Source organism: Mesoplodon densirostris, chromosome 1, assembly GCF_025265405.1.
Source record: "Mesoplodon densirostris isolate mMesDen1 chromosome 1, mMesDen1 primary haplotype, whole genome shotgun sequence".
Lineage (NCBI taxonomy): Eukaryota > Metazoa > Chordata > Mammalia > Artiodactyla > Ziphiidae > Mesoplodon > Mesoplodon densirostris.
In genome coordinates, this window is record NC_082661.1 from 119,271,606 (window position 1) to 119,279,493 (window position 7,888).

The 7,888-nt window shown below is 41.2% G+C and overlaps 1 non-coding gene across 1 annotated transcript; it reads right to left on the reverse strand.

Annotated features, from left to right (window-relative positions):
* Positions 1-7,030: 7,030 nt before the first annotated feature.
* LOC132501265 (U6 spliceosomal RNA) lies at positions 7,031-7,137 on the reverse strand. The gene has a single exon (XR_009534208.1). It is a non-coding gene; the product is annotated as a U6 spliceosomal RNA (small nuclear RNA).
* Between the last annotated feature and the right edge of the window lie 751 nt (positions 7,138-7,888).

Below are 7,888 nucleotides of genomic sequence, written 5' to 3' on the forward strand. Positions count from 1 at the left end.
CTCACCTTCTTATCGATTTTGTTGTGAACCTAAAACTACTCTAAAAAAGATGAAGTCTTTAAAAAAAATCCCAATGCCCTGAATAGGATCCTTTTCTTGAGTTTGGTGACTTTGACATTCTAAATATTTCTACTCTTGGCTGACCCTTGCTGCTATGTTCAGTGTTCCTAAGGGCCAGGATTCAGTGTTTCAATGTTGAGTGTCCAGCTTTTGCTGGAACTTTGAATAGACATGACTGTGGTTCATGGTAATATCCCATGATGGAGGAGGCTGAGGAAGGGTGAAGGGTTGAGTGGGGGGCAGCCCATGAGAGACACTTTTGTTTTCAGCTTCCAGCTTTCCCAAGGTGCCATTTTCTGTATTTGAGAATAACAGACTGCCAGAAGTGACAAAAATTAAGACTCAGAGAGAGTAAATGACTTGTCCAAGGTCATTCATCAGTGCCAGGTTTGGAACTCAAATCTAAGTTTCTTAACTCTCAGTATTCTCAATACTAGCTCAATGTTAATTCTCAATATTCTCTCTATTGTGGCACCTTTCACTGAGCTTCTTGCATGGTCAATGATGGGAAAGAAAGTAGAACTTGGTGGTCTTAAATATGTATCTCTCTTGATATGTTTTGTCATCAACAGGTTCAAATAATTCTGCTGCTACTATGTGTAGCATCCAAGATAGTATGGTCCTACTCTGCATTCTAAAGGGCCTGGCCAGTCTCCTTCTGTGTACTCCCAAAGCACCTGTGCTTTTCTTTCCATTGAGCAGCAATGCAATAAGGTAAGATGGGTCCCTCCTCCAGGCCCAAGGAATGACCCATGATATGTCTGAAGCAATCACAATCATCTCAATGACTGGCTTAATTTTGGCCAATGAAATATAAAGATAAATCTGTTGGGGACATGTGGGAAAGAATGTCCTCTCTGACAAGAAAGAAAAAGGCTTCTAATCAAATTCCTTTTTATACCCCAGGCAAGGGAGAGGCAGGGAACCTCTTGTTTACTTCCTGTCTTTTGATATTTTCATGATGATAAGATGCTGTGACAGCCATATTGTGATCATGAGACAAAATCAAGAGAATTGGAGAGAAACCACTGCATTGTTGAATTGCTCAACTCGGGAACTCTCTAGTTTCATGCTTCTTTTTATGTGAAATAATAAGACCACTAATTGTTTTAAACATTCTACTACCTACAGCGAAAATCATTCAAGCTGATTTTGAAAACTTCCTGGAGGAGATGAGAACCAGGTCTTAAAAGATAGTAAAAGTTACATAGGCAGAAAGGAGGTAGGGAGATCTTCTGTTGGAGGATAAGCTAAGGCAAAGGAATGGGAATTAGCTTGGCCCGTGTGGCTGGTGGCGAGGGGACTCTCCAGGCTGCTATGGAGAATGTCAACTGGAATAATCTTCTCTTTCTCTGAACTCACAGTATTTACTCTTCGTGTGTGTATATCGATTTGCAAATGTTTATTTGCTTGCAGAATTTTGTCCATAGGAGGAGAAAAGTGGTTGGCTTAGGTACCTGAGATATGAGAGGATAATGCAGTCTTCTTCCGGGTCTTCATCTGCTGGCCAGGCCCCACAGGCTTGTATTGGAGAGCAGCTGCAGGCAGAAACCAGAGGAACTCTTCTCATAGGGTGTTGTGCGAGACCGACCAATGGCAGTGCTTTGGTTTCCAGGTAACTAGACTCCACAGAGCTATGGCCATGTTGACACTGAGGACAGCATCAGCCAGCTATGGGGGCACCAGATGATAGTGCACTGGGCCTCATCATCATCCCCTGGGGGGGGCATGAGCAGCTGTGCGAGGTGAGTGGCTGCTCCCAAGAGATTTCTCTCTCAGCTGCCACAACACGGGCAGAAGCTGAGGGAGAACACCTACATGAACCATGCATGAATTCACTTGAGACAGTCCCTGAGACACAGAAATAACAGCATGAGACTCTGAGGGGAATAAAGTCCTTCACTATGCAGCCGGGGCCTGATTCTATGAAATAGTCATCATAGTCAATGTGGCTCTGCTAGAATCCTCTGGCAAGTGAGGCTAGATCAGGGTTTCTCATGGTCGGCACTATTGATCCTTTGGGCCAGACGATTCTTTGTTGTGAGAGCCATCCAGTGCATTGTGGGATATTTAGCAGCATCCCTGGCTTCTATTCACTAGATGCTGGTAGTACTCCTTCTCCTGAGCTGTGACAAGTAAAGACATTTAAAAATCTCAAAATGTGATGAGACATTTTGAGAACCATTGGTCCAGAGAAACAAGGGAGGAAGTGTGCCTGTGCACATGTATGTGTGTGCATGTGTGTGTGTGTGTGTGTGTGTGTATGAGAGAGAGACAGAGAGACAGAGAGAGAGACAGAGAGAGGATGTGCATGAGAGAGAATATAATGTATCTGTTAGTTATTTACATTTATGTTGGTTGATCATTTAGAATTTCACCTTTTGACTTTAAAAAAGCTTCAGTAAACATTTCCTTAGTTTAATCTTTGTCAGCATTTAAAAATATTTTCTTGTGATAAATTCCTAGACAGAACTGCTTGGTGAAAAAGTGGCAAGCTTTAAGGCTCTTTATATATATTGACTAAATGGCCTCTAGAAAGATTTTTCCAATTTAAATTTGACATTTCTTTTTAATCTTCACAGAATTTAGGACCTAGTTTTACACATGGTAGCTGTGTAATAAGTACTTTGTAGTTAGTTGATTGAATGTTGGTTGTGAGTTTCCATCCCTCTTTTTCCAACAACTATCTGGGTGTGTTGGTATATGACACTTCACAACAATTTCTATGTGGGCTGGGTCTGCAGAAGGAACTTACTGTTATATAGATTATTTCCTGTAGACCCATGCCTTTTAAAGTGTGCTTCCGGAACCCATGGTCTCCACCTGTGAACTTGTTAAAAATGCAAATTCTCTGGTCCCACACCTGGACCTACTTTGTGTTTTAAAATCCTTCCAAGTGATCTTCTGAAAGCTAAAATTTAAGAATGACTGTCTACAAACAATAAATGCTGGAGAGGCTGTGGAGAAAAGGGAACCTTCCTATACTGTTGGTGGGAATGTAGATTGGTACAGCCACTATGGAGAACAATATGAAGGTTCCTTAAAAAACTAAAAATAGAGCTACCATATGATCCAGCACACTGACTCCTGGGCATATATCCAGATAAAGCCATAATCTGAAAGGATATATGCACCCCAGTGTTCACTGCAGCACTATTTACAATAGCCAAGACACAGAAGCAACCTAAATGCCCATCGAAAGAGGAATGGATAAAGAAGATGTGGTACATATATACAATGGAATATTGCTCAGCCTTAAAAAAAGAATAAAATAATGCCATTTGCAGCAACATGGATGGACCTAGAGATTATCACAGGAAGTGAAGTAAGTCAGAGACAGAAAGACAAATATCATGTGTTATCACTTATACGGGGAATCTAATTTTTTAAAAATGATACACATGAACTTATTTACAAAACAGAAACAGACTTACAGATATCGAAAACAAACTTATGGTTACCCAAGGGGAAACATTGCGGGGAGGGATAAATCAGAAGCTTGGGATGAACATACACACACTACTGTATATAAGACAGATAACCAACAAGGACCTACTGTATAGCATAGGGAACTCTACTCAGTATTCTGTGATAACCTATATGAGAAAAGAATCTAAAAAAGAATGAATATATGTATATGTGTAACTGAATCACTTTGCTGTAGACCTGAAACTAACACAACACTGTAAATCAACTATATTCCAATAAAATTAAAATAAAAAAAAAGAATGACTGCAGCTGACAATAAAAATGAACAAACACTGCTCTCATCAGCATGAAAATTGCTATTTCCTAGACATTCCCTCTATAATGGCATCTCTCAGGTGGGAGTTGGGCAGTCTGCTCTTTGTTCATAAGAGGTTGGGAGCCTTCTCAATCTAAATGCATGTAATGCTATCTAACTCCATCTGGTGCCCTGGTTGGTCTCTGAGAGGCTCTTCCCATGCCCACAGCTTTATATATACTAAGGCCCAACTCAGTCTGCCTGACCATCCATGGCCTATGAGCCAACAGCTTGGATGATTAAATGAAGAATGATGCTTGCATGTTCAACCTCATTTGCTGGATTGCTCATTAGACAGATAATGGCCTATCTTGGCCAGATATGAAGTCCACTGTAAGTGAGGTGGCCATCTGTTCAGGGATGGATCTTATTAGTATAATCAGAGACCATGGGGCTCTAGCAGGCATCTTGCCAGACAGAAGAGCAGCAACGTCCCTGGGGCTGAACTGCATGGGTGGATGTGAGCAGAGTAGAGAAGGTGGGGGGTTGCACACACCTTCCAAGGCTGAGTCACTCAGTCCTCCACATGGGACAACCCCAGGACATCCAGATGCCTTCCCAAAGTGTAGAAGACACAAAGTCAGGAGGTCAATTTGGATGGGAACTGCTGCAGTTGGCAGAGACTTTGGTGCTTGAACTCACACCTGGTTCCCCTCCTCCTCTGTCAGAAATGAGTTTCTGTACTAACAGCTCCTGACATCTGTAATCCCTGGGGCTTGCAGGAGTGTGTGTGTGTGTGTGTGTGTGTGCAGTTCCTTAATTAGACTGCACCATCTCTTATAAGCAGGGGCTGTGCCTGTCACTACATGCTTAGCTTTACTTATAACGGGGAATTTTAAATGGGACTGACTGCACTCAAAATGTTCATGCACTAAGGTACCCCATCTTCAGGTTTCCAAGGGAACATTGGGTGGTCCTGCCCACAAGACACGTGCTTCTGAGAAGCTGATTATGTAAGGGATTGAAAAACTTAATGAAAAACGATTAGTCAAAACTCTTCATTGGGGCCAGTTCCAGCTACTGCTTGGTAACTGAGAAGTTTTAAAATGGGGAAATGCATCATTATTCATGTCTGGCATCTTTATCCCAGGTTGATAGCAGCCTATCTGGTGACCAGTTCAGAGAGTCAGCAGCTCAAGGAGATGGAGTTAAATTCTAAACAAGCCAGGAAGCTTTACATCCCCTCTGGCTGGGAGGCACCAACTAGTGAAAATAATCCCATCTTATTTAAGCAGCCCAGCTCAGTGAATAAAGCAGCCATTCTAAGGAAATGGGTGCTGGGGTTACAGCAGTAATAGCTGAAGGGGGAGTCAAAATAAAATGCTCACCATCAGAAAACACATTTGTATGACTGGATGCCTCTGTATCTGTGAGTAGCACAGCTTGGCATGAATGGAATGCACTGGAATGAAGAAGAATCCTAGGGGTCCTTGCTGACCCTAACAAGAGTGAACGGTGATCAACTGTCCTGGTTTTAGCAATCGAAGTCCGTGTCCCTAGAAGTCCCCCAGTCCCTGGCAAACCAAGATGGTGGATCACCCTACCTTCCAGAGGTCTTGACTCACACTCTCTTCCCAAAGAAGTCCTTCAGAGATGGCTGAATTCCTCACGAGATACATTTTAGGCAGCTCTGGAAAATAAGAAAGCCAAGTCAGCTGTTTTGATCTGAACTTTGCTTCTCCCTATCAAGTGTGTGCTCAGCGTATGAAGATTTTATGTTTTTCCTACCTCTCAGATCTAAGGCCAGGAAGCAGCAGGTATGGTGGTCTTAAAGTGGGTCAGCTACTCATGTTGGAAGTAGAGTCTGCCTCAACACTGGAAGCCAGACTTCCCTAGGTCCCTTGAGGCTTTTCCAGGTGCCTGCCCTTAACTTCTGGGGTTTCAGCAAGAGGTATTGGGTGAGGTGAGGTGTCACAGTGGGGGATGTGTATTACAATGTTTCAAGAAGTTTCGGTGTCTTTCCCACTCAGTTACTTAGGGACGATGAGTCACCTCCCTCATCCCTAGGATTCTGGTCAGGCATGTTTTCCTTTAAGGACTTATCAATGTCATTTTGGAGTTTTGACATTGTCTGGCTAGAAAGTCTAAAGTTCTGAAAAGCACTTAGTTCCAGAATATTTGAAAACAGAACAGTAGAATGTGTTGAGAGTAGGGTTTCTGGAGTCAGACTTCCTGGGTTTGAATCCCATTTCTTTCCCTTTTTAGTATGTATGACCTTGGGCAAGTTATTCAAATTCTCTGACCTTAGTTTCCTTACCTATAAAACAGGGATAGTAATGGTGTCTTTCTCATAAAGTTGCTGTGAGAATAAAATGAGCTAATTTATAAAACAGTGATTTTTTTTTTTTTTTTTTTTTTTCTGTACACGGGCCTCTCACCGTTGTGGCCTCTCCCGCTGGCGGAGCACAGGCTCCGGACGCGCACAGGCTCCGGACGCGCAGGCTCAGCGGCCATGGCTCACGGGCCCAGCTGCTCCGCGGCACGTGGGATCCTCCTGGACCGGAGCACGAACCCACGTCCCCTGCATCGGCAGGTGGACTCCCAACCACTGCGCCACCAGGGAAGCCCAAAACAGTGATTTTTTAATTAAAAAGATCTCTTCCAGCTTTACTGAGATATAATTGACATTAATGTTTTATAAGTTTAAGGTGTTCAGTGTGTTGATTTGATATACTTATATATTGCAAAATGATTACCACCATAGTGTTAGTTAACGCTTCCAGCACATCATTACCATTGCTTTTTTGTGATGAGAACATTTAAGACTTACTCTCTTAGCAACTTTCAGGTATATAATACAGTGTTATTAATGATAATCACCATGCTGTACATTAGATTCCCTCGAACTTATTCATCTCATTTTTTTTTAGTTCTAAGAAATTTATTATTTAACTCTTTCCATATGCATATTAAGGTAGCGTTAGTTTATTACTTACATGAATTTATATTTTATAGATTTATAATATCCACAACTGAATTTGCAAAGTGGTAATTTATAACTCAAATTTAATTTCTACATGATTTATAATAGCCATCAAGATATTAGAGTTACCATAAATATCTGATATAAACTAACAAGTTACTAACATAATATAATGCCATAAAATCATTTATTTTAACAATTTTTAATTTATAGTCAAGGTATCCTAGAAAATACTGGGATTTTGAGTCTGACAAATGTGGATGAAAAATATAGAACGCTTCACGAATGTGCGTGTCATCCTCGTGCAGGGGCCATGCTAATCTTCTCTGTATCATTCCAATTTTAGTATATGTGCTGCTGAAGAGAGCACCTTATTTATCTTATGACGGACAGTTTGTACCTGTAGCATAAGCCCTGACAGTTGGTTTTTCTTTTTCTGATGCAAGTGTCTGACTTAAGCCTTGATTGCCAAGGGAGCCACTTCAAAGAGGCATCCACTTCAAAGACAGCTATCTCTTAAAAACACCTTGCCAGCCACATGACTAGATAAAGAGCCAGGCTAAGCTGCCCCCAACTGCCCCAGCCTCCTTTGTTTCAGAGCTTTAAAAAAATAACAGCTTTATTGAGCTATAATTCACATACTATAAAGTTCACACTTTAATGTATACAATTCAGTGGTTTTTAGTATATTTACAGAGTTGAGCAACCATCACCGTTATCTATTCCAGAACATTTCTGTCATTCCAAAAAAAAATCCCATACCTATTAGCAGTCAGTCAGTCCCAATTCCCTTTCTCCCATCCCCTGGCAATCACTAATTGACTTTAAGTCTCTAGTTATTTGCCTATTTTGGACATTTCATGTAAGTGGAATCATACAATATGTGACCTTTCGTGTCTGGCTTCTTTCAATTAGCATAATGTTTTCAAGGTTTGCCCATATTGTAGCATGGGTCAGTATTTACTTCCTTTTTACTTCTGAATACTATTTCATTGTATTGCTAGACCACATTTGTTTATCTACTCATCAACTACTCATCAACCTGAATTGTTGAAAATACTCTTTTAAAATTACACAGCATAAAACAATCCCACATAATGTATATGTGTACTAATAATGAT